We start from the raw sequence: 23525 nt of genomic DNA, 5'->3' as shown, positions 1-23525 counted from the left end.
GTTGTTGAAGGAAGGTGTACAAACAGCTGTAGCTAATAGATTGGATGTGTTTAAGTATGTGAGCCAAAAAGGTCTGGAGTTACAATACCAAACCCCATTCTACCACTGGGGGTTCCCCTTATGTATTATTGAGGGGGAGGAAACCCATTGTCTACTTAGTCCCTCTTGGTTGAAGGACAAAGTTGTTAATGCACATTCTCATGCTGTTGATTTGCATAAAGTAAGAGAACATGTCAAACAGAAACAAGCAGTGTATAAGGAGAATTATGCCAAAAGAAAACATGTTAAAGCAATTTCTCTATCTCCATGTGACTGGGCTCTTTTTAAAAAAACTATTAAGGTTTGCAAGGGACAATCTAGGTTTTCTGAGCCTGTTAAAAATATTACAATTTCTAAAATGGCTGCTTTGTTGCAGGATTGTGGATGGTGGATTCGAAATGCTTTAATAAAGCTAACTGATGAAAATGCCAAGATTATTTGTAACTGAGTTAAACCTCAATCAGATTCTGATTGATTTGATCTTGGTGATCTTACTCATGTGCACAACTCTGACGAGAACATGGCTTGTTCTTCTCGTCCTTTAAGGGACAGAGGTGATGCTATTTCTCCTTCCAGTAACATGGATGAAAAGCTATTTTGAAAAGTAATATTGGCTCTGGTGATCAGCAGACAATTGAGGAGCAGTTCTCGTATCAGACTTACTCCTTTTCGTTCGAATGATTTTGTATATTATTAATTGTTTTTTTGTGTGTTTTTTTTGTTTGTTATAGAAAGGGGCGGTAGAGAGTGGTATTTTAGTTGTTCTTATGTAATTTGTAAGTGAATGTATTAATAAAGTTATTTGTATCTTTAAGGTGAGGTAACAAGAATGTATTAGCTATAAGAATGTGTTAGATCACTGTATTCTGTATTCTGTAATGTTGGTTCTGCATTTTTCATTCTTTACCTTTTCTTCAACTGGAACTGTCGTAGGTCTCTGCTCCTGTAATAAAGTAACTTTCTCTTTATTACAAACTGGAAGCCTCAGCCTTCTTATTTCAATGAGACCCTTCCTCCTTGCTCCAACAAAGCTCTGTAGTAAGTGATGTGAACAAGAGCTGTGGAAAAGTTTTAAGGGTAGATTCAAACCAGATGCAAGGTATTGGCCCCTTGCTAGAGTTTCTCAGTTGCTGGGCCAGTTTTTACAGGATTTCATTGAAGGCCATTTTTATTATGTATGGCTATCACTGAGAGCCTTTAACGTGAATGTCACATTATAAATGTGATAATTAACTGCTGTTACATATCAATGTTGGGTTATAGATCTCATAAATCACTGCTCCTACCTCCTGAAGAAATTTCAGGCTGGTCTGCCTGGGCTTTGTGAGAGATGGAATGCGGGGAGCACAGCTTCTGAAGGAGAGGGAAGGGAAGGTACAGAGAGTGTTGGGTGACAGGAGGTCAGGTACTTTTTTAAACAGAGAGGACAGGCTATGTTATATATGCTCCCCTACTACTCCTCTGTCCATGCATAGCAGTTGAACCTGTTGTTCGTTTCCTGCATGGCCAATTGTAGCTTACTCTAAGTTAGACTAGTTGTGCACATTGTAGGACGCATTGTCTTTTGCACCCATTACTATATAAAAACGCTTGCTTTCACACATAACCTGTGCATGTTTCGTGTTTTGTTTTTTTCCTGGGATTTATTCTGAACAACATAAACTAGGTCAAACAACAATGCCCCTTTTTACTTTATCTCTAGTCAGGCACTAGCACCTAGACATATCAAGAGAATGCAGCTGTTGTTTATGAGCACACATGTCTTGTCATATAACTGAGTATAGGAGTGTCAGCACACACTGAACAAGCGTTCTGAGACAAGATTGCTACGTCAGCTGAGATGTAGAACATTCATCTGTACATGCTAAGGTGCGGGGTTCCACACTAATTTCAGAGATTTTTGATATATAATCATTTAGTTTCGGTAAAAGGGGTGGGGAGTTTAGATTACTCTGTCTTATAAAATTACAGAACTTTTTATGGTATATGGTTTATTGACTATGCTAACAGTATTTATTTTATGCAATTCTCTGATTGTGGCAAGAATACCGTATTTTAGAGCATGATAGTTTTAATAAATATTCTAAACCTTCCTTCGTCTCTCTTGGTTATTTCAGTGTGGACGGGTATGAGTGAGAGAGCAAAAAGGTGTGTCCTGTTACCACGATCCATGAGAGGGTCAACGTTGTTGCATTCTGGGGTGTCAAATCAATTGTTTCTCTGGAAACAAGAAAATTGTGCGAAATTATCACGAAATCAGCCGAGGGGCGCGATGATCGTAATATTAATCTTTTCTGCCGCAAAACACCGGGGCATCACGTTCACAGCTTGCATTCTCTGCATTCTCTCGTATGAGGTTCCAGAGCTGGACGTGTCTCAGAATGAAGAGGAAAGCAATGCTATTGAAAGAAAGATGAGAAAACAAAAGTAGCATTTCACTCGCAAACTCTGTAAAATTACACAAATGTGTTTGAGTGTGAATAAAACCACATTGTCTTATTTTATTTATTTTGATGGAATTTGGAAAATAATGACTTCCTTTTGTTTCTTTGTCTCAAGGCTACACTATGTAAAGGAAAAATATCCTAAAAGGACACTTCCAGCAATGTGCTTTTCTCTCTTTTGCATCCATTCCACAAGGGAAGTAGGGAACGAGTAAAGGAAAGGAGAGGAAAAAGAGGGTAAGACCTGTTCCTGTTTCTTAAGGTCACGGTTCTCCGCAAGTGAGAAGGAGTGAGATAAAGACAGAATGAGGGAACAGAGAGAGAGAGCTGCCAGCGGACTCAGTGACAAATTGACAAATGTGAGCTGCATGAGACTAGTGTCACAGTAAGATGAAGGCTTGGTTTTGTGTCAGTGCCAAGTAGTCTTTAAGGTACTTGCGGACATTGTGGGGCACTCATTTAAGAGATATTTGCATAAACGTGCCTCAGTCTGCCCCTAAAATACACAGGTGATACACCACTTTCCCGGGACACCTGACTGCTCTGTCTCTTAACTACTCTGTGTGCATGTCTGTCGTCTCCTCTCTTGAGAGCCCTGACTCCGCATATTGCTACTGTTGTTTATTGCACCCTTCTGTTTCAATATTAGTTTATAATTTAAAGCATGTATCAAAAGCATTTGATGAACTAGGCACACAACAGAGAAACAAACTGTGTTTGTTCTGCAAATCATCACAGTTGACATTTTGGATAAAAACGCAGGCAGCAAGCATCTACTGTGACTCACATATTCCTAGCACATTCCTTTAGTATTATCTAGGTTTTCTGAGGTAACACAGCAACAAACTTCCACTAAAAGACCCCTCTGTGCAAACACACATTTCTCATCAGAGCAAAAGGCTCTGCTTGCAAGGATGAGGGTGACTACTGCATTCTCCAATCACATTATATAGAGACCAGGGTCGGACTGGGACAGAAAATATTCCAGCCACCAAAATAAAAGTGGCCCTTATTAGTGCACCAGGTAGCTAAAAAAAAAGTGGCCCATGTCGGCAAATAGGGCAGTTTTGAACTTTTGGAAACACTATAGGTGTTTTGTAATATATGCATGCATTTGTATTTGCTATAAGCAATGCTTGAGTTAATATCAGTAAAACCAACAGTAAAAACCTGCCCACCAGACCATAAATGAAATCAAATAACTGTCCTTGGAGCCCCGAACCTGCAGATGTCTCGAGAATAGATAGAGCCACAACATCAATCAACTAAGCAACACAGTCCCCCTTGCACCATTATGCAAGGGTGTCTTTGTTGCATTGTGTGCCAACGTAGGGGGGAAGGACAGGGGAGCTTATTCATGAACCCCTTCTGACAGTTTCACCCCGCTGGTGCGTCATTTTCTTGATGAACTTGCAGCATGATTCTTGCATAACATTGTGCCGTATTTGCAAAGTGACGCATCTAGGCATATGCATGACCTTGCGAAGCCCTGTGCCACATTATACCTGCTTCAGGTATGATGTATGCAGGGAGGGCATTCCCACCCAACAAAGCCTCAAAGGAGTGGTGCAGTGAAATCCATCAGATGTCACTGTATCCATTATAGGATGCCACTGTGCCACTACCTTACGCCTGCCTCATGGCAGGGGTAAGGGTGACGCAGTGCCACAGGGATAGCTGGCCCCATGCATTGCTGGAGTTGCGTCATGCTTGTGACACAACTGCAGCAATGCGTGATTTAGCACTGACAGATAAGTTTGGAATCTGTTATTAATTGCAACATGGAGTTTAGTACAGTAAATACAACACATCCATGGTATTGCAAGAAGGGCGTAGTGAAAAGTGTTGCAACACTTTTCATGAATGAGGCCCAGGAAAGTGCCCCATCTTATTGATAGTGCACATTCCTGCCCTGTAGTTTTGTCGCAGGGCAGCGCAGCAACATTCCTTGCAGCACTGTCCATCACCAAAACCTTGTGAAATGAGGCCCCAAGTGTTTACACAATTTTAAAGACCAGCTATTTTCTGGTCTTAAAAAACTGCCTCTAACTCTTTTTTTGGGTTTTGCACCATACAGCGAATTCCTTGCAAATATCGCGAAGTGGGGTTAGCAGCAGTTTTTGCATTGGAATGCCTACCTTGCATCTCATTTTCGTTAAGTCCCGCAAACAGAAGTGGTGATCTTAAAAATGCATGCTTTTGCCGGAAAAGTGCCGCTAAATTGACTCTACGGCAGTGTTAAGTCCTTGTACATATGCCCCTAAATTTGCCTTTGGCACGTAGTGGGAATATCAAAATGTGGTGTCCTACCACAGATGGCACTGGGGCTTTGAACTGCTAGCACCAAGTCAGCACAATGCCACAAAACACAGGATGACTAGCAACCTTGTGCTATTGTGCTTGGTTTAACAAATGATCTAGAATGTTACCACAAAGAAGAATATAGCAAACAAACACTCTCAGACACTTTAAACACGCTTATGTCAAAGTAGAATTCGATGCTAAACCAGTTTCCATTTATTTGAGGCTGAAAAGGAATGATTATATGTGAAATAAAGTGCAACAATAAGGCAGCAACATTTCCATTTTTGGCCGCAAAATTTGCAAATCTATATTGCAATATCCTGGGGGGGTCTGATCAAGAGAGCAAGTGAGACACTATAGCTGGTCAGACTCTGGCTCATAGTTACTGAGGTGATATGATGACTCAGTCCCTACATGCTGATGGTCTATAATCCTATATTTAATAACCCTGTCCTTTTTATTAGGAGCCATTGCTAGCCTGGCTGCGTGCTGTCATGTGAAAGGAATGTTGTGTGGTAAGAGTGGAATGTGGAGCATGCCTCCAAGGTCTGTAGAGGCAGGAGTGACCGATGGGCGAGGAGACTGACCATAAGACATCTGCTCCCTGTGGGACATTGTGTATTCACATGTTATCTGAAACCATAACCTAGCTTAATGAATACAATTAATAAATAATCTACACAAACTGCGAGGCCATGCGTTTTATTGAATTTTACTCCCATGACTAGTTTTAAAGGACAATGTGCAAAGAAAATTAAAAAGATACAAAAGAAAAGAGAGATTGGGTGCTACGGCAGAGTCTTCATCCACCAGAAAGCGTGACTAGATTGGAAAAGCAGAGGCCTCAGAACTACCCTGGAAGGGCCCATCCTGTACAGCCCACAGGGCAACCGATTTCAATAGCAGAAGAAGGAACCCCACCTCCTAGGAGTGCTGACCCTTTGACATTGGAAGATGTTCGAGCATTGGCACCAGTGCTGCACGGGACGGGCATTCCTGCACTCGTAAAGTAAGCATATGTCACAGCAGTCTGAGAACGAGTTTTGGCACTAGAAAAAAGTGCAGTTTAAACAAGACTTCTGACTATGACTAGTTTAATACGAGTCGGTGTGCACATGTACCAAGCGTCCGAGTTCAGGCTGGGCATTGGTGAGAGTTTCAATACTGGTCTCCGCGTCTGTTTTATTTTTTTTAATTTCACAGTATTTTTTATTTATTTTTATGCAAGAACATTAGAAATTCTGTTACAAGGTTAGCCAATCGCAGTTTATACAACAGTGTCCTTAGTCATTATGAGCTAACCCCACATGACTTTATTTACTGAAAACGCGAAAAAGGCTGACAGAAAAAGGCAGGAAAGAAAGGGGTGAAAGAAGCAAAAGGGGACAGGCTCTAAGAGTTACACATTTTATTAATCGCTTGTTAATCTGGCGTACGACTAGCATACTGTGAAGGAATTTGAAAACACGTTGCCCACATGTAGATCCGTGGGGCCGTAGTAGTTGCACCTGTCCGTACATAAGGGGAACCAGGATGTGTTACGCCGACATGACTTGTTTTCACGGTGGTTCATATAAGTCTAGGTACGTGTTGAGTGATTCCCACATCCCTCTAGAGGCCGTTCTCCAGGGTGAGTTCTGTAGTGCAATGTTGTCCGCTCCTCTGAGTTGCGTGATCCAGTTGAACCAGACTTTGTATGAAGTCTTACTTGTGTCTTTCCAATTGGCTAGGGCCATTTTCACTGCTGCTGTCAGTAGCAGAGCTGCGCCTGTTTTATAACAGTAAGAACACAACCCAGCAGGGACTGACTGTAAATCGCATGGCGAGTAGTGCAGGCTCTGCCAGTTTGCATTGTCTTTGCTTTATGATGTGGGTTCCTCTACCCTATAAAAGAGAGAGTGTCTTCTGCGATGCGTTCTTTTATTGGTGCTTTTGCAGGGTGTCTCTAGTTACCTGCATAATTGAGTCTTCCTCTACATACTCCGTGTTTGCCATTAAATTAGACGACGGACTGTCTTGTATGACCTTGCTAGCCCCCGGTACTGCTTGTTTGTGGAGGCTGGAGCCAACACAATGTGGATGTGTGGAGGTAGCAGCGCAGGCAACAGGAGAAAGAAATGCACACGTGTTTTATTGTTTTCATAAATTCAGATACTGTTTATTTTGTAAAAAATTAGTTGGGTCAACTTAAGGATGCTAGTGGATGACCATAGGGTTACATTCACTACTGTCAGCTTATCAAAATTGAAAATACGCGAGCTTTTAAAAGTGAAAGTTTTTGGTGTCAGACGGTGCAAATGGAAACTTCTCACTGAATAGTCTGCCTGACCACGCAAGTGCTCCAAGTCGTATCCTACTGTGATTGTATTCTATTAGTTCTGATGTGTATGAGGTTTTTTCATATAGAAGCAGTCTTTCCCCTTGTGCAAGGCGACCATACCAAAAATGTGCTAAACAATTCAATGCATCAGAGCCCAATAGTGATTGTATGTGCTTGGACCCCGGCATAGCTGCCAAGTTACACATTGCTTACCGGTGACAGCAGCATAATTTAAGTGCACTCTTGTGTGACATTGTGTGACATTCATGTTTTATGTGTGACACTATGTGTGAAACTTAATTGAGATTAAAACCATGCAGAAAAATTACTGTAAAGATAAATGTCAGAAATGGCACCAGGTGGTGCCATATGAAGAGCTAGCAGTAAGTGCCACTTTCTGCGCTAATGTACTTGCCCTGAGACAGTGCTGGCCACTGGTGGCATAATGCCATTTTATTTAAAGTGACCTGCGTCTGCGGAGAGCAGGGACCAACCAACATCAACATTGTAAAACAATGACCAGTGTCCGAGGTTTATCCATGACATCTGTTGATCTTTCCTTGACCGCTTATAATATGCCCTGGCTGTCTGTTGACACTGGTAGCTATTTTCACCCAAGGGACCAAAAAAGGACTGCTGCTGAGTGCAGAGTAACTCTACAAATTGTGCAACAAAATGTAGAAATGCAGGAATACTGGAATTACTAACGATTCGCGTAAGTCTGAACCGTGACGTGTGGCACTTGGCAGGGCTGTGGGGCTAAGATGTTATAAGGATTTTGGGGGCCCTGGGCCAAATGTATTTTGGAGCCCCTGCTCGGAACACTTTGATTTTATGATCCAGTTTCAGCTCTTTCATGCCCTCTTTGGTCAGTTCTCTGACACTGCACAAGCACAATCGTCCAAATTCTAATATATATACATCTAATATTCAGGGACAGTGACTAGTGTTTTCAATATTGTAACACAGCAGCAGCTCACTAATGTTGATGCAAATAATATCTGCGACCCCCTCCCATTTTTCATATTATAGGTGCTGTTTGGTCTAAAAGAAACTTTTTTTTATGGATGTTGCATTAAACATAAACACAAGATTTGTCTGCAAAATATCTATAATAGACTCTCACACATCGCCCGCATTAACAATAAATTAAAAGAAAATGCTATTTACAACATACTGTTTAAGAATTATTCAAGGTCTTTCGGGCAAGAACAGAGCTGGCTCTATCAGGGGCCTCTTAAAAGGCTGGGGCCAGAGCGCACTTTGCCAATGCATCAAAAGATCTCTGCTGTGGGATCTGGATAAGTGTGTGAGGTTGTAGCTATCATTGCTTATGCTGTTTTGGTGCGTTTGAGCATGAAATTATGCAATCAGTGCTATGCTGTCATAGTGCATTGAAGCATACGTGATACATGGTTGATTATGCTGTTGCGGTACATTGGAGTGCAATATCTGTGATGCTGCTTTGGTGTGTGTGAGCACATAAGATCAGAATGGCTGTTATGCGGTTGTGGTGCATTGGAGTATATAATTAAGCAATGGCTGTTATGCTGTTGTAGTGTGCAGGTGCTGGTTATGATGTCTGTTGTGGTGCTGATAGCCAGAAACCGGTCCTAGGATGCTTGATTCCGGTCCAGGGAAGACATGGCTTGGCAGTTCGGGCTGGACTGTTCACATGAGGCACAGGGTCAAGACTTATTTGCATATGGCCATGTCTGAACTGGGGTGGTGTGGTGAGCAAAATAACGATGGATTAAACCCAGATCCGTGACTGGGTGTAAATGTTTTGCCATTGTGCGACATTCCGTCCATCAATTGTTGTTTTTGCATTTGTCACCCCGAGTGGGACGGGTATGCTCAGACGTGAGTCCCGTGCTCTCCACGCCACTGGAATCAAGCTATCCTGGCTGATGACGGCTGATAGCCAGAAACCGGTCCTAGGATGCTTGATTCCGGTCCAGGGAAGACATGGCTTGGCAGTTCGGGCTGGACTGTTCCCATGAGGCACAGGGTCAAGACTGGTTTGCATATTGCCATGTCTGAACTGGGGTGGTGTGGTGAGAAAAATAACGATGGATTAAACCCTGATCTGTGACTGGGGGTGAATGTTTTGCCATTATGCAACATTCTGTCCATCAATTGTTTTTGCAGTTGTGGTGCTTTGGAGCACAACGTGGTGCAATGCCTGTGATGCTGTGGTGTGATGGACCAAATAAGGTCACAATGGTTGTTATTCTGTTGTGGTGCTTGGAAGTAAGTTAGGACACTATTGTTGATATACTATTTATATACTATTTAGGTGCACTGTTGCACATGGGGATGTTTATGATGCAGTGGAACGGTGCAGCAGGCTGTGGAACAGTAGCCACAATACGGTTGTCGTATATGACAGTCCTTTTGGTCCTATGGGTCTGAATGTGCATTCCAAAACAGGGATCTGGTGACCGCGAATAATGGTAACAAAATGTTTCAATGTATTGGCTGTTCGGTGTTGGTGGCCCTTACTAACGGATGGTAGGAAGTGTTGGTTGGTCCTAAGTTGGAGGCTGAGTTCAAGGGAATTTAAATTATTGGCATTTTAATGATAGATTGTCTATTGCACAGTCTTTTGCAGCATTTTATACAGAAGTATGAGCCACAAGATTGATTCCAGTCGAACAACAAAAGCCGTATTGACAAAGAACAAGGTTCTGGCATAGCTATGAAGCTGACCTCCCATCGCGTGGTAATACTGAAAGACGTTTAAAAGGCTATTCCTTTTTCTAATAAAATCATCAAACATCGGTTTGAGGTTCCCCACTTACCAAAAACCTTGTGATTTAAGTGTTGAGTCATGTGGCGAAATCGGCCTATTTCGTCAAAATAGTGATTGGTCTTGAAGAGAACCCCACCTTGCAATCTACGGGGTTCGAAACGTGTCAACCAGTATAGATGTTGTTTTGGTCTTGTTTTTTGGCTGTGTAATAAGTGTAATAAACACAGATTTTTTGATTTAACACTGTTACCTGTGGTTGTTCTTTGATTGATCAATCATTGCCTCTGGTGTTTTGAAAAAAGTAACAAGACAGTGATGTTGTATATGTTTTATGTTTTATGTCGTCTGTTAGATTTGGCTGTCTCTGGTTGGCAGAGGTAGTTACTTCTGACCAAGCAGGGACCCACCTCCTCTAGTTATGGTAGAAGGTTACCCCCTTAGTAGCATTGCCGAGCGATTAGACTTATCTTCGAAGACAGCTATAACGCATTTATGAACATGTACAGTAATATCTTGACACTCTACAAATGGACACCACACCAGTTACATGTGAAATATATAGACCAATTAAAACTAACACTTGAACTTACCCGTCCTACACTGTCCCCGGAGCCTAATTCAGCTCTTCAGCAGTTTTACACCTGGGTAGGCCAGGCTACGAATCAATCAGCCCCCACTAAAGAACGGTCCAGTAATAGATCTAAACCAACTGCCCCTTGGTATAATGACAAATTAAGGGCACAAAAACAAATAAATCGCAATAAGGAACGACAATGGAGAAAGAATTACGATATCGACAGTAAAAACACCTACAAAGAAGCATTGGCGCTTTATAAAGCCATGATAACAAAAGCAAAGAAGGACTACTATAGCGACCAAATCGAGAACGCTAAAAACTCCAGTAGGCAACTGTTTCAAATTACCAAGGTACTGTCAGGTAACTCCCCTGATCTTACTCCCCCTCCTTCGCAATCATTGTGTGATGCTCTTGCCTCGTTTTTCTACACCAAAGTAGATGATATTTACCAGGCCTTTGCTTCTAATCCACCCTTGCGCACAGGTAGTCTCCCTATCCCGCCCCCTGCAAACACATTCTCTAACTTTCAACCAGTTACCCCAGATCACATAAAAGCCATACTGTCCTCCATCAAATCAGGATCACCCTTGGATCCTTGCCCAATTTCAGTACTCCGGCCGGTAATGGAGGATATCATTCCAGTGGTCACCCAGGTCTGCAACACCATTCTTCTATCAGGCAGTTATCCAGACCCCCTCAAAAACACCTTACTAAAACCCTTGTTGAAAAAACCTTCCCTTGATAAAAGTGAGTTAAAAAATTACCGTCCCATTGCAAGCCTCCCTCTCATGGCGAAAGTGCTTGAAAAAGCAATGAATTCCCAGATTTCCGAGTTTATAGAAAAACATCAGCTCTTAGATGACACCCAGTTCGGATTTAGGAAATTCCATGGGACGGAGACAGCCCTGATTAAAGCGGCCGACGATATCAGGGTAATCAGGGACCAGGGGGGCACAGCCATTCTGGTCTTGTTAGACCTATCCGCAGCCTTCGACACGGTCGACCACACCATCTTGGTCGACCGGGTCGAGGGTTTTGGAATCTGTCATACTGCCAAAAATCTAATCGCGTCCTTTCTTGCCAAAAGAACGCAGGCAGTCATCCTAGGACCCTTTCAATCGGCCCAACTCTCAGCCCCATGTGGTGTCCCTCAAGGCTCATCCCTGAGTCCGACACTATTTAATATCTACGTGTCGGACCTTGCTAAAACCATCAAAGCACATGGGATGAGCCTAACCTCTTACGCCGACGATACCCAACTAGTGTTGGCAATCAAAGGGGACGGAGATCAAGTGGCCGAACAATTCAAGAAAGGACTCCTAGATATAGGAGATTGGATGTCAACCAACTGTTTAAAGTTGAACTCTGACAAAACAGAGGTACTTATTTTTGGAACCCTTCTGCCAGCATGGCCTTTGAGTTGGTGGCCTGACCCCTTTGGTATGCCTCCTATCCCCGTGACTAAAGTCAGGAACCTTGGCATCATCTTCGATGATGCCCTAAATTTTATGGACCATGCCAATAAAACGGTGTCTTCGGCACATCTAAAGCTTAAGATGATCAGGAAAATACACCCTTTTCTACCTGAATCAGCCATTAAGACACTGGTCACATCTCTTGTTTTGTCCTCCCTGGACTACTGTAATGGTCTATGTAAAGATGAGGCGAGGCAGGAACTGCTGTAAGAAGATTTATTGAAGAGAAGAGAGCCGTCCAGCATGAAGGGGAGACAGGACAGCTGCAACTGCCAAACAGGGAACACTGGGGAAGAATGTGCAGTACAAGAAGAACCCACAGGTGACATCATGGAGTTCCAAGAGGTATTGCACAATACAGGTCACCACACACCTCCCCCCTTTCTAAAAAAAAAAACAACAGTGAATAGTAAATCATACATAGTCATAAAATCTGTCAGAACTACCATGAATAGTAAATCATACATAGTCATGAGAACTACCATGAATAGTAAATCATACATAGTCATGAAATCTGTTGGGTCTTACAATCAACCTAGAGCTTTTCCTTAAACCATTGTCGACCTGGGCATTGGGGGGAAGAACAGTTGCACGAGTAGCACGAGAGGGATCTCTGGCAACACGAGAAGTGCTCCACCAATTTCCATTAGACAATTTGACAGCATTTTTGCGAACTTCCACAACTTGTTGGGAGTTGAGAAACTTGGAAAGACCTTTTTTAACGGTAACAGGATTCTTAATCTTGACCCAGTCACCAGCATGAATACTATGAGAAGACTTCTTAACATGTCCCACGTCACAAGGGAGAGAACTGGAAGATTTCTTGTTGGCACAGTCCCATGCCACTTCCAAATCACAACCTTTGTGGAGACTCTTGACCATCCAAAAAGGAAAAGCTTGGGAAGAAGCTTTCCTTCCTCTCATCAATTCAAAAGGGGAGAAACCTGTAGCAACATGTGGGGAAATTCTATAAGACCATACAAGATCTTTTACAGCTTGGAAAATACAGCTATTGGAATTGAAGGCGGCCTGCACACATTCAACAATAACTCTATTGAACCTCTCGGTTTTGCATTGCTCTGAGGGTGATACAAGGGAGTTCTAGTGTGTTTGATGCAACAATTGTTCAAGAAAACACTCATTTCCTTGGAGATAAACTGAACCCCATTGTCGGTGAGGATTTCTTCTGGACAACCCTCCCTCACAAAAATTTTGGACAAGCAATCAATAACACTCTTTGAATTGGGAACATTGATAGGTTCAACCTCAACCCACCTAGAGAGATGATCGACAAGGACCAAGAAATACTTGGAGGTGTTGGGAAGAACATGGAATGGACCCAGAAAGTCCAGGCCAATTTTTTGCCAAGCTCTGTTGGGTGGGGGAACAACAGAATCACAAACACCTTCCAAAACAAGGACTTTATCGCTAGTGTTACAGCGTGTGCAAAGTTTGACAGCATCCACAATTTGATTATCCATTCTTGGCCACCAGAAATTTGACCTGACATTTCTTTTGGTGATGGTAGCACCCAGATGACCAGAATGAGCATCGGCAATAATTTTTTCCCGGTAAACAGAGGGAGGAATAAATTTATTGCCCCTAACAATTTTGCCACTGTCCAAGGAAAGTTCGGAATTGATTTTCCAATAAATTTGGAGCTCAGGGGAAAGAGATTTTTCCTTGGGCCAACCTTTCTGTATGAAAGAGACAACATCCCTAAGTACAGTATCATTCTCAACAGCATTAACCCAATCATTTTCAGCGAAGGAGATGGAGATTTGTGAAATGTTGGCCACAAAACACTCTTCAATTTCTGTTTCCCACTCATTTTCGTTAGGTTCTTGTATGGGTAACCTGGAAAGACAGTCAGCACGTTTGTTTCTGCCCCCAGGAATGTAAACAACTTTGAAGTTGTATTCTAGAAGTTTAGTAGAGAGTCTAGCCAACCGTGCGGTTGTGCGCTTGACATTTCTGCCGGAAAGAATGTCGACAAGAGGTCGGTGGTCGGTTTGAAGAACAAATGGTCTGCCCCATAAGTAAGATTTAAACTTTTCAACACTCCAAGCGCAGGCCAGCAGTTCCTTTTCAATAACAGAATATTTGCGCTCGACAGGGCGAAGAGTCCTGGAGGCAAACCCCACAGTAAATTCTTTACCAAAAGCTAGTTGTGAGAGGACAGCTCCTAGGCCATATTCACAGGCATCAACGGTGACAAAAGTTTCTCTGTTGCCATTGAAGGGCTGAAGAGCAGGAGCTTTGGTGATATGTTCTTTGATGAGCTGGAAACCTTTCTCACACTCATCAGACCAGCTGAAGGTGGCACCTTTTTTGAGTAAAAGTCTGAAACACTCAGTGGTCTTGGCATAGTCTCTCATGAATTTGGAGTAGAACTCACAGAGACCGAGGAAGGACAGAAGCTGCTCTTTGTTAGAGGGAGCAGGGGCCTCAATGATGCTCTTAACTAGACCTGGCCTGGGCTTGATACCGCATTCAGAGATGGTATGACCGAGGTATTCTACTTCTCTAGTTTTGAACACACATTTACTCTTTTGTAAGGTTACACCTCTTTTTTCTAAGATGTTGAAAACTTGGTCGATGACTAAATTATGTTCGTGTTCAGTTTGGGTGAAGATAAGGATGTCATCCTGGAAGACGACAACATTGGAGAGTTCTTCGAACATTTCAGACATGATACGCTGAAAAACAGCGGCGGCAGACGCCAAACCAAAGGGAAGGCGACGAAATTGAAAAACTCCATCAGGAGTTACAAAAGCGGTGAGATGTCGAGAGAGGGGATGTAACTCAATCTGGTGGTAAGCTGCCTTTAGATCAAGTTTAGAAAACCAAGTGGAAGAGCCTACTTTAGCTATCAAATCCTCAATGCGAGGGAGGGGAAAACCATCGACCCAGATAGCTTCATTGAGACTGCGTAAATCCACACACATCCTGAGATCGCCAGACCTCTTTCTGGCAAGAACAATGGGAGAAAGCCATAATGTGGATTCTACTTTTTCAATGATTTCTTGCTCGCATAATGACTTAAGGTGTTTGGACAAATCTTCTCTGATACTGAGGGGAACGTTCCTCAGCTTGTGTTTGATTGGGGAGACACCGTCTTTGACCTTGATGAAGTGTTGAAAATTGGTAATTTTGCCTAAACGATCTTCAAAAATTTTTTTGTACTTGTGCTCCCAAAATTCACTGTTAAAGATGTTGCAAACTGGGGTAGAAGATGCAAGGGAAGAGAGATTGCATCCTTCAATGAATACAGGGTTGGGTAAACCAGGTTTAATGGTGACACCAAATTCTGCCTGATGTATGAGTCCTAGAACATTGATACCACGTTTGGCAACATAGACCTTCCCCTTTATGGATTTGTTAAAGATGGAGATTTCGGCCAAGAAATAACCCAGAAGGTTGATTCTGCTTCCTTCAAAGGCCACAGAAAGGACATCAGGAGGAAGTAGGCATTTATTTTGCCAAAGGTGAGAATATTTCTCATAGGAAACAATAGTGATGCGAGCCCCGGTGTCTACCAGTAGTAGGATATGGTGGTTGTCAATAGTGGCATCAACTTCAGGGTCAGGGACAAGAAAAGTACGGCTGGTAGTGTCATTGTCTTTCACTACAACGACATATTCCTGATTGGTCACATCACATTCAGAAAGTTCAGTAGAAAGCTCAAGGGGATTTGAAGTTTGAAAAGAATCATTTTCACACATGACACTACGTACATTGCCCCTTCTACCTCTCATGCATACCCTTGAAAAGTGACCATTTTTTCCACATTGAGTACATTGTTGATTAGCAGCAGGACAATTTTTAAAATTGGAAGCATGGTAAGACGAGCCACATCTATAACAGAAAGTACTTTGGCTGAATTGTCTATTAGGTATGAAAGGTCTTCTAAAACTGGTGTTTCCCATTCTTTTGAAATAGCCACGAGGGTCACGAGGAATGGATATGGGAGATTTGGTGGGAAAGGGTACTTTAGTGGACACAGCACCAGAGATGGAAGTATTAGAAAGAGAAACCTCTAATTGTTTGGAATCTTCTAAGGATGTTTCAATACTTTTGGCTATATCAATAGCCTTGTCAAGAGAAGGATCTTTGCAAGATAGAAGTTTCCCTTGGATTTGTTTGCAAGAGCACCGAGCAACAAGCTGGTCTCTGATAAGTTGAGAGGTGAAATTGTCAAATTCACATTTAGATGCAAGTATTTTTAAGGCAGTAACAAAAGTATCAATGCTTTCTTCGGGTTTTTGAGCTCTAGTAAAAAATGTATAACGGTGTACAACCATATTCTTGGTTTTAACAAAATACTTGTCTAATTTGGCTGTGGCTATTTCAAATTCGTCAGGAGTCTCGCCAGTAGGTGGAACATAAACCGGTAAATGATCAAAAACGTTTTGTCCTTCTACACCAAGATGATAATACATAAGACTTTTTTTCCTTTCTGCACGGTATCTAAGACCATCAATCGCTCCTAGGTAGGCCATAAAGGATCTCAACCAGAGTTTCCATTCAAGAGGAGGGTCTCCAGGAGTCTGAAGAAAAGGAGCAGGAGGAGATACATTTTGCATTGTAAGATCTTCAATTTTCCTTTAAGTAAAAAAAAAAGTTGTAAATATGGCAGATTAGAAGAGTTGGTCTTTTTGTTGGAAGTAAAATGGGTGCAGATAAGCGTGTTAAAAAAAAAATATGTACAACAGTTGTGCACGTCAACGTGTAGAGAAACTGCGTGCAGTGGCTGTGCACATCAGCGTGTAGAAAATGCGTGCAGCCGCTGTGCACATCAACGTGTAGAGAGAAATGCGTGCAGCAGCTGTGCACGTCAGCGTGAAGATACTGGATACTCCGGCGAGTTGGTGAAGAAAATAAGGCTGAGCTAAAGCTGTGCGCGTCAGCGCGAGATTTGCTTCCTTGTGGAGTTGTTAACCAGTGTGATAGAACCATGTAAGTCGGCGTGTAAAGTGATTAAAGCTGTGCGCATCAGCGTAGAAAATTATCTAAAGCTGAGCGCGACTGAAAGCGAGTAAATCCGATGAAATGTTTGAAACTGTGCGCATCAGAGGGATTCGGAGTTGTGAGTTCAGAGTGCGCATCGGCAAATGTCAGCTGTATGGATAAGCTGCGTAGGTTAAAGTCGACAGCTGGCAAAGTCAAGTAGACAGGAAAGGACGCGAAGGCTTTATGACGTGGTGACAGGCACGCGTCTTGCTGGTTGCTGGGAAACCATGTGCTGGAGCTGGGCGTCTGGTTGGTTGCTGGGGAGACGCGTGCTGGCGCTGGGCGTCTTGCTGGTTGATACGAGAAACGCGATGACGCTGAATGGAGAGATTCCACTACGTCATCACTCTGTAGCGGAGCTCGGAGGTGGCGGAGCAAGGAATGGAGAAATATGCGGCGCCGATGGGAACAGCGAAAACACAGACAGCACTCGGTAGGACTTGGCTTTTGACGGTGAAGAGACAGGGAGTGCAGGTGAGACGTAGCGCTGGTAGAAAAAAAAAATATAGCGCGAAGCAGAGTAACAGTTGACAAAGCGCTGGAGAGTGCTGTGAGAACTCGTTTGATTGATGTGCAAAACGGGATAAATGGTAGAAAAAGAGTCTGTTGGCTGCGACGGCTCTCTAATGTGAAACGTGGTAGAAGTGTTTGAAAAAGAAGGTACTCACAGGGAAGTAGATCGTACTTCAGGAAAATGTTCAGGAGTCCAAACCGTTTTGGTGGGAGTTGATTAGTGAGTAGATCCAACAGCTGAGGAACAGCTGACCATCCTCAGTCGCCAATGTAAAGATGAGGCGAGGCAGGAACTGCTGTAAGAAGATTTATTGAAGAGAAGAGAGCCGTCCAGCATGAAGGGGAGACAGGACAGCTGCAACTGCCAAACAGGGAACACTGGGGAAGAATGTGCAGTACAAGAAGAACCCACAGGTGACATCATGGAGTTCCAAGAGGTGGTCACCACAGTCTCTTTTTAAATGCTCAAGCCAGAGTCATTACCAAATTGCAGACCATTCAAAACGCCGCAGCACGCCTGCTTGCTGGCAAAACCAAATTCGAATCCATCTCCAATAGCATAAAAGACCTTCACTGGCTCACCGTGCAGAAAAGGATCCAATTCAAAGCTTTATGCATTGTGTTCAAGGCACTTAACAACCAAGGCCCCCACTTTTTAAGAGACCAACTTCAATTGCACAAACCTTCCAGAGCCTTAAGGTCAGCCACCCTAAACCAATTAGTCACCCCCCGTACCAAAACAGTCACCTGGGGCGATCGCCGCTTTCTGGTGGCCGCCCCCAGGCTTTGGAACACTCTGCCTCTCAACATCAAGCGAAGTCCCACCCTCCTTCAATTCCGTAAGCTTTTGAAAACCTGGCTGTTCACTCAATAGTCAATCAGCTCAGAGGCATTTACAAATAATTGGTTTACAGCGCCAAGACACCCACGGGTATAAGCAGCGCTTTAGAAATGTTAAAAATAAATAAATAAATAAATAAATAAATAGTGTTCTTTATATAATCTTTATCATCAGGCCAATAACGGTAAAAAAGAATCCACAATAAGTTAAAAGAAAAAGGTGATTGTAAGTGCGTTGAAACGAGACTCAGTTCAGTTCGATTCGGTTTCGAGTGGCTGGTGCAATTCGGTTACTCACAGGCGACAGGGGGGTGATGTGGAATCAGCTGGTATGATGCGTATGATAGTACGAGTCGGTTCAGGGGAACCAGGATGAGAAGCTGCTGGACTGTAGATGTCGGTACGAGGCGTACTTGACGTTCGGCTCGAGGCATACGATCCGCGCTGAAATACTGCTGGGCTGTAGATGTCGGTAGGAGGCATACTTGACGTTCGGCTCGAGGCATACAAGCCGTGCTGAAATACTGCTGGGCTGTAGATGTCGGTACGAGGCGTACGAGCCGCGCTGAAATACTGTTTGGCTGTAGATGTTGGTACGAGGCGTCCTTGATGCTCTGCTCGAGGCATACGAGCTGCGCTGAAATACTGCTGGGCTGTAGAGGTGTGAGCCGCGACGAAGTCAGCAGGGCTCGTCAGATGCGATGCAATGCGTACAGGAGGTACGGTTCGTAGGGTGTGAGCCGCGACGAAGTCAGCAGGGCTCGTCAGATGCGATGCAATGCGTACAGGAGGTATGGTTCGTAGGGTGTGAGCTGCGACAAAGTCAGCTGGGCTTGTCAGATGCAATGCAATGCGTACAGGAGGTACGGTGTGAAAGATGTGAGCCGCGACTAGGTAAGCAGAGCTCTTTTTTGTCCAAAGCAATCTAAAAACTACAGCCAAAAAGGCCCCTGGTTATAGGGAAAATGGGGTCTTTGAAGTTGTTTGATCCGGCAGGGGGTTCCCCGATACCCAGGTCCTTGTTGTGGGTGTTTCTTGCCAGAGGACCCCTCTTTCCTTTGAAGGAGGGAGGCAGGGTTGTCAGACGCTCAGTGGGAAGTGGGGCTGGCACTGTGGAAGGCAGGACGCTCAACAGAAACTACTCCACCCCTCCCATCTAAATGCAGCCAGCTAACACCAGGATCTGGAGATGGCCCAGACACTGTCACTTTTCCCAGACATCTGACTACACATATTCAGCAGCACACAGCAAGGTTTGGGTAAGAAAATAGTCACTTTCTAAAAGTGCTATTTCCAAGCTCAGAGTCTAAAACTCATTCCCCTAAAAGAATGCATTACAAACTCCTGAGTTCAGGGACACTCGTCTGGAATCTCTACCATTTTCCATGGGTCAGATACGAATATAAGATGTCATATTTATCAGAAGGAGCACTTGCACTGTGGCACTTATCAGCAGTGGCACAGTGCTCAGAGCATCTTGTCCAGCACAAAAATAGGTCATTCACGTAGGAGGCATAATGAAAATGGAAAGGGAGACCCACGCCAAGTATGCCAGGTCTAACATCGTCCATGCTGGCCCGGACTGGCCGTTGCGGGCACCGGGCAATCCCTGTGCCAGGGCCGGTTTTGGCCCACTGTGGGCCGTTTTTGTTACAGGGCTGTTATGCTGCAAAAAACGGCCCTGTAACAAAAACGGCCGAAAACCGGCCCTGGCACAGAGCGCGGTCACACCTCCCCCTCCTCCCGGAGGGGGGGTGGGGGGGGGGGGGGGGGCGGCCGAGCACTTTGCCAGGGCCGGGTCTGGTTCCCAGTCCGGCCCTGCGTCCATGTAAGTGAGTGATTTGTCTTGAATGTTGTCCAGCATTTGTGCATTCTTTTTGAGTCATTCATGGCTCTTTAGGTCAAATTGTTGTTGTTGGTTTTGTGGTATAATGTGTAAATATGTTCAAAGATATTAGAATTTGTAAAAATAAAATAATTTTTCGAAATAATATCAAACATAGGTTCTCGAATTGAATTAGAAAAGAAGTCATTATTTTATTTTTATGGCGCCTTTTCCTTGTGAGGTACTAAAATAAGTATCAGCATTGGCTATCTCGTTGTTGTTTGTTGATTTAAGGATCCGCCTTGCTGATTAGAGCCAGACCCTGTGTTGTTATATAGAAGTATGAGGAATAGCATTTATGTTTAGGTGTGTTGTATTCATAAGGAAAGGGGAGTTGTAATATCCTTGCCCTTACTATTAAGAGATGTTGCTTACGACGGCGTTGTGATGTCATGGTGTGTGGTAAGATTGAAATGTTGATCTAGGGTCTGTGGAGGTAGTAGTGACAATTTATATAAATAAACATATTATTGCATGATTAATGCCTTAACCGCGGTGGGAATTTAGTCGCTGTGCCGGCGTTCTAAAAGGTGGGCGGGGCTGCGACGGCCGTTGGCCGTTCGCAGCACCAGGGTGGGAGTGCTCCCGTCGGCCGTTGGCCGATGGGAGCACGGAACGGGTCAATTAAAAACCTTTGCAACAATTTTTTTTTTTAAATAGCATCAGGTCCAGGTTTTCGTATGCGCTAGAAAATAAATACATGTTTAAAACAGAAAGAAATAAAAGACAATAAGATGTGAGAGAAAAAAAGAGATACAAATAACTGGATTTACATGTGGCAAGCGGTGGTGCAGTCTTCTAAAGTGTGTGTGTTTATGCAAAATAAGGAAACCAATGGATGTAGCACCGTTCAAATAGGAAGGTGTGAAAAGTTTGATTGGAATAAGTTTGAACACTGCCTAGATTCCTGCGTAACCTGCCCCAGCGATATAAACCAGTCATGTGTGATGATTCCATCTGAGAGGAGAATGGCGTCAAGATGGAACAGTCAGTTGGGACGGGGGGTTGCAAGGCCAAATAGTGACCTATTCTCTGCTCTGCCATTCACCTAGAAGGTCCTGGGCCTCTACCTTTTTTGAGAAACAGTGGATGAATTTGACCAAAGCACAGTTTACATGATGTTAGAGGGGTCAAAGCATGCCAGCACTGCTTCCCTGCAGGGTTGAACACAGGCACAGAACATGTATTATGTCCTCTTTTTGCTGAATGCAAAGCAGGCAAGTTACCTGTTCCGTACCCCTTTTATAGGCTGGAAAATGGCAGGGGATTGGGATTACCCCATTTTCAGCTTCCTGAACCATGTCTTTGACCTTTCGTTGTAGGGATTATTTAAGTGGCACTGTGGTTTCAGATATTTATAGGTGTGCAGTGTCATCCAACCCTGTTTCTGTGCAGAGGTTAGCCTTGCCTTCAATAAATGAAAGCTGTTTGGTGCTGATTTTTGCCATCCTTTTGAATTCCTGATGACTGATTGTTAGTTTCCAAGTGGTTTCTAAGCCCAGTGTGCTAAGGCCTTGAGTTAAATAAAGTTTTCCCACCAACCTTTGTTTTGTGGCCAGTTCAATCCATAGGTAATTAGCCAGAGTTCCTGTCTTTGCAGCCTTAAGATTGTGGCAGTTTATTGCAGAGGCCACCTCAATTGCCAGTGTCTGTCTGCATATAGCAAACTCTAGTCTTATATGAGCAGGTGAAGTATGGGAGGGAAGCTGGAAAACTGTTCTATAAATCTTCGTGATCACTTTATCAAGTATCTTGCTCTCCTTTCCGTTAATTAATATCCTTGGTCTGGGCTACTTGAAGGATAGGCGCAAGTGTGGGACCTTTTCATTTTGGGTAAAAAGATCTAAGGGCCAACAATAGTGCAAGGCCCTTCTTTTTCTATTTCATTGAGCTAGCTCCTGTAACTGCCCCTGTCATTAAAGTGGACTCCTATATACTTGTGGATTTTAGTTGCTTCGAGTTTTTCCTGCTCGAGAAACACGTCTGCTTTTGTGTTCCAGGACCTCGAACCGCGAGGGTCTTGGTTTTATTTTTCTTGATCAGCAGTCGGTTCCTAGTTCAGAATATGGCAGTTGTATCCAGGAGATGATGTAAGACAATCTTTGTTTTACTGATAAGGACCAGATCATCTGCATAGAGTAAGTTTGAAAGACAGAAAACGCCCACTTTGGGTGGATGAGAGTTTATTGTGTTTAGGGCCCGAGATAGATCAGAAAGGAATAAGTTGAAAAGAGTTGGTGCAAGAACACAGTCTTGCTTGAAGCCTTGCGTAGTGATTATGGGCCGTGACAAGTGCGATCCATTTCCGATTTTTATTCTAACCAATATTTAATGGAGCAGCAACTGCAGGGCCCTAAGCAAAGTAGGATGAGAAAGCAGAGCAGTACGACACCAGGTTCCAGGTGTGGCTCATTTACCTACATCTGGCTGAATTAATAAGATACCTAGGTGATTTCTTGTGTATGTGCTTCTTTCCAGAATTCTACAACCGTCCTGAAGAGTTCCTTCTTTAAAAGATGTCTGAAGGAAAAGCATTTCTGTTCTGCTTAGATTAGGTTTCAGGGCATGGGAGGAACCTCTGCGTTTCATGCACTTTAAGGCCCACCGATATACTGGGTATGGGTTATAGAAAATTAGGTTCCTGGCAGCAATGCAGTGAAGTACCAGATTAGGCAACTAACCAGGAGAATTGCTTATTAAACCAAGCGAATGGTGCAAAAACTATCGATTTTCATGTTTGACTTCTCGAGGAATTACTGGAGGTCTTTGAAGGCCAGTGCCACATACTCACGCTTCTGAAAGACGAGGCAGATTCTGTCAGCTTAATATCATAGTTATTTCAGTCTCTCAACAAGCTTTTAAGGGCACCCTGAAACATTATATAACCATTTCACAACAGTCTTATCGAAGGGCCAAGAGCAACTCCACACTATCCTCAGTGTAAAGGAGCAGGGGATTTTCCAGAGCATATACACTTGTAGATTTGCAACACTGACCATGGCATCAATTTGGGGCATGCTAAAGACAGAATTCAATTTGCAGCACATGGTAATGGAGTATACATGGTGGGGTAAGTCAAGTATCACGAGTAGTGAAATTCATCTTTCTCTTTAGGGTTAAATAGTAGACTTGTTATAATCCATCCAGGGAACAAAAAGAATAATCCAGTGCAAATCCCCACCTTGCTTTTTGTCACTAGTTCATGCTTCTCACCAAGCCAGGATAAGCTCATGGCTATCAGGGATAACCCAAGAGTAGGACCCACTGAATAAGATAGTCACACCTGAGCCAAATTACCGTCTCTGTTGCTGAAAACTGGAGCTTGCATACCTGCAACGTTGGTGGATGCATGGTCTCAAG

General features: G+C 43.5%; 1 protein-coding gene across 1 annotated transcript in view; it reads left to right on the top strand.

Moving 5' to 3' along the window:
• Positions 1-5585: 5585 nt before the first annotated feature.
• LOC147712852 (acidic mammalian chitinase-like) overlaps positions 5586-23525 on the top strand; it is a 68805-nt gene continuing 50865 nt past the window's right edge. The window contains exon 1 of the mRNA XM_086923516.1: positions 5586-5796. The gene's annotated coding sequence lies outside the window, so the exon portion shown is untranslated. The remainder of the gene's footprint in view (positions 5797-23525) is intronic.

The sequence above is a fragment of the Lissotriton vulgaris genome, chromosome 5 (assembly GCF_964263255.1).
Source record: "Lissotriton vulgaris chromosome 5, aLisVul1.2, whole genome shotgun sequence".
NCBI lineage: Eukaryota > Metazoa > Chordata > Amphibia > Caudata > Salamandridae > Lissotriton > Lissotriton vulgaris.
Note: the sequence above shows the minus strand (reverse complement) of the source record. Positions and strands in the feature narration are given on the sequence as shown.